Below are 4,555 nucleotides of genomic sequence, written 5' to 3' on the forward strand. Positions count from 1 at the left end.
TTACGATTCCCAAAGTTCGCCATGGATCAAAATTCAAAAAGTTTTCAAACTTAGTTTTTATGAATCCCGCTCTAATACCACTTAAAAGTTTGTTAGGAATGTTAAGCCCTATAGAACAGGCCCAAGGCTAACCAAGAGGGGGGGTGAATTGGTATTTAAAAATTTTCTTTAAGCAAATCACGAATGCAAACCAAATTACCACAAAAATAAATGCGGAAGAAAATAAATGCGGAAGCAGTAAAAAAAGGGAACACAAGGGTTTATAGTGGTTCAGTCAACTCGACCGACGTCCACTCCCCAGAGGCGCCCTCCGATTATTGCACTACAATCGTGACTCTCCTTTAGCTCCCACAGCTAGGCGGAGAAGCCTTTACAAACACCTTTTTTTGCCACACCTGGCAAGGCAGAGAACCTTCCTCCTTTTGCTTCCTCGTGAAGCAGGCAAAGAACCTCGATTGCTTGCTGGAACTTACCTCTCCCAACCCTTCCAAGGATAAGAGACTCTAGGTAAGAAGAAGTGGAACGATGCTTGGAGCAACCCTTATGACTCCCCTCAAAGGCTCCCCCTCACAAGATCCTCTCTCTCTCTCTCCTTTAGGTTTTTTCAGGTCAAGACAGCAGCCAAGGATGTTCAAAAATGTTGAAAAAGAGCTCTTAAATAGAAGAGCTTCAAAGGAGCTCATTAATTGCAAGTTATGGACTATATCGTCCAGGACGATATGGACATCATCCTAGCCGATCAGTACAAATCTCAAAAGATCGACCAGAGCATCGCCTTGAATGCAAACTGGACGATTGAAAAATTATCTTGATCATCTAGGACGATCGCACGATCGTCCCGGCTGATCAGTTCAAATTAGAGGAAAATCGTCGAGAGCATCGCCCTGAATTCAAGCTGTCCGATCCAGATCGTCCAGGAGTAACTAAAGTTTTTTCACTAGATCGTCCTGGCCGATCCTGCGATCGTCCAAGATGATGTGATCGTATCAATTATCCTTAATTACTGCCTTGATTGTCTGATCAATTAAGGCATAATTGTGAATATCGTCCAGGCCGATCCAAGATCGTCGTGGCCGATTACCAAAAATACATAATACCTTAATTATTTATGGCGACAATTTCTTTCTGTTTTGAGCCTATCGTCCAGGTCGATTGGCTAATGACGGCTGCCTTAATTAAGAATCCCTGATTAGATTTTCTGTTTTAAGCCCGATTGTCCAGGGTGATATAAATATCGTCCTAGCTGATTTGAGTAAAAATAGAAATTCTAAGTCTCTCAAGTGTGTGTGTGTGTAGGGTTACTTTGCATCAGTCACACAAAAGATTACAATCGACTCAAGAAGGGAAAAATAAAATTATAGACTGACTCAACCCTAATCTTCTCAATCTTAAGCTGATTCTAATTTCCGTTCGATCTTTGAGTCCTGAAAAGTCAGTAGAAAAAAGGCAGTCGTAGTGAAACAAGATTTGTTTACTATCATCCAAATCATAATCTAAAAACATGTATGTAACAACTAATGCCCAAATTTCCAAGTAACGTTGGACTTCTTCCAGACCACCAAGTGATGCCAGACTTTCATCCTTGTTTGTCGCTAGATTTCAACCATACGATTAACTTTTATAATCTGATCACCCTCAGGGGTGAGTCAGCCCACTATAATCTTCTCAAACACTAGTGGAATCATTTCAGACTAGGCCAGGTCCCATGATTTTTTTCTTTATAGAGTTTTCCACATAAAAATCTTATGTTCTTTGTGTGTGAGCTGGATATTCGTGCTAAGCTGAGATGTAAGATTTTAACATCTATCGCAACGTATATTATAGCCTGCAACAATACTAAATATTATTTTAAGACGTTAATTGTATTAAAACTTCATTTTTAGAGTACAAATTATAATCTATTAAATAAAAAAGTATAAATTTCAAAACTCCCGGTACAAAAATTTTAGATAATATACAAAATGTTTAAAGTTTCGATCTCTATAACATATAAAAAGTTTTACAAGTATAAAGTTATTCACCTTTTAATAACGAAATTAGAAATTTAATCAAAAACAATTTAGGAAAATTTTATTATTTTGAAAATCGAGATAGATGTAATGTGATCTACCTCAATTCAAATAATATTTAGAATTTTTGTCCAACAATAAATAATTGATCGAAATGTCTCAAATCCCCTTTTCTCTCTCTAGAAATCCCTCTCATTCTCTCACTAATCGAATGCCGAAATGAAATAAGTGGAATGAATAGTGAAAAAAGATATTTTTAAGTATAGAATTTGGCATAGTGCCTTAACCCCAATGTTCTAGCATCGAGGTAATAGAAAACATGAAATCAGGGCACTCCAAGGGAGAAATTCCAAATTTAACAAATAAACATTCAAACTGATAGAACTCATTTCAAAACACATGCAGGCCTTTTTCAAGAAAAAATGTTCAATATACAAAATTTCAAATGATTATCTAACTTCTAATAGAGTCAAATCGGTTTGAGCAGTACTGATACTTAAGGTATAACAATTACAACATGAAACAAAGCATTGTTACAAAATCTTATGCAAAAGCTGAATACAAAGGAACGACCTTAAGATTTTGTGAAGCAATATGGTTGAAATTTCTTTTGTAATATTTAAGCAATTCCAAAATCAACCAATCTAGTTATATTGTGACAACAAAGCACCATATGATATAGTCCATAATTCAATTCAAAATGATTGTGCAAAGCATGTCGAGGTAAAAATATCCTTCATTAAAGAGAAATTGGATGAGCAAGACATGAAAATACCAAATGTCCAATAAGAAATAAGATTTTTTTTTATAAATATAAATTTTTTCTATAATTTTAAGTAAGAAATAAGATTACAATTTTTATATATTATCTCTTATTTTCAATTTTAATTATACATTACTAAGTAATTTTTGTTTATATACTATAGTGAACAATAATTTGAAAAACCTTCTTTGATTTCATGAATTATATACAATGTTGTATGGGAACTCACATAGAAAATAGGTATATGCGATTGAGCAAGGCAATGCACGTGGTGTACGTACCTCTCTCCTGAGAGAATTAGGACGTCCTTTTCCTTATGTTGGCATCTGAAACAGCTTAGAGCGCAGCATTCGAGGTTATCATCTTGTGAGCTCCATCTCCACTTTTTTCTGCCCACTGAACCGACCGACATTAGCCTTTTTTTTTCTTATGATGTGCATGTAAATTATGGAATATATATATATATATATATTAGGGGTGTCAATTTCTGACACGATCCGAATCAACCCGTTTGCGAAACGGGTTAGGGTTGGGTTCGGATTTTTGACCCGTTTGAAAAACGGGTCGGGTTTGGGTTGACCCGACAACCCGCGGGTCGACCTAGTTGACCCGAAAATTTGATCCGTCGCGTCATGATAGCGCTGTGCCGCTGTCGAGTCCGTTGGGCGTCAGGACACAGTGTCACAGGCCTTCGCGTCACGTCTAGCAGAAGGCAGAAGCAACGTCGCGCTGGCTCACACAGTTGTCGTCGCGTCATGAAGACTTTACCGCTCCGCCTAGCTCAGTTACCGCAGCTCTGCCTCGCTCCACTGTCGCAGCTCTGCCTGTCTGCCGCTCCGCTGCTCCGCCTAGATCGCATTTCGTTGGTTCGACCTAACGCAGCCACGCGGGCCGCTCCGCCTCAACCAGACGACCTAGCCAAGTCGCCCAGCGCCAGCGTCCGTGTCCGTGAGTCACAACTCAGCGACTGTGTTCGCGGGTCGGGTCAGGGTTAAAAATCCTGACCCGTTTAGCTAAACGGGTTGGGTTCGGGTCAATCCATTTATGCTCGGGTCAACTCGGATTGGACCCGAACCTGACCCGTAGACTCAAATGGATACTATATATATATATATATATATATATATACATGAATATAATTTAAATACAGTATCCCACTTTGCGGAGTCGGTTATATGAATCATTTTTCTCCAATTTTCTAGGTTAAAAGTAAAATTCTTATTTAGATCTAATAAAGAAATGTCATTTCTAATATTTTTAACCAAATCTTTTTAGGACTGCTTCAATCTTTCTTAAAAAACATAATTCTAAATCATCTACTCTCGTAACCGGGTCATCAGAAGGTTGTCTTTTATGTGACCAAACCATCTAAGACGACTCTCCCTTATCGTATCTACCACCGGAGCTACTCCAACCTTTTCACGTATTTTAAACATAATTTATATTTATAAGCAAAAAATAATTAAACTTTTATTAAGTGAAATATGATCGAGCATGACCTCTTTTGTGTTTATTAAAACTCAAATTAATTATGAAAGCTAACGATAGTACAGATTTTAGAAGTTTTTTTTTTTCTTTTTAGCAGCCTACTGGAGAGAGAGAGAGAGAGAGAGAGAGAGAGAGAGAGAGATTTCTAAAGGAGAAGGCAGAGGTACTTATTATGATAAGTATGGAGACATTTTATTTATGTTTTATGATCTGAATGAAGAACAGTGCATGCCTTCTCTTTTTGTATCTGAATGCATGGAAGAGATCTTGTCCATACTAGTTGTAACTTTTTCTG

The sequence above is a fragment of the Dendrobium catenatum genome, unplaced genomic scaffold (assembly GCF_001605985.2).
Source record: "Dendrobium catenatum unplaced genomic scaffold, ASM160598v2 fragScaff_scaffold_202, whole genome shotgun sequence".
In the NCBI taxonomy this organism is placed as follows: Eukaryota; Viridiplantae; Streptophyta; class Magnoliopsida; order Asparagales; family Orchidaceae; genus Dendrobium; species Dendrobium catenatum.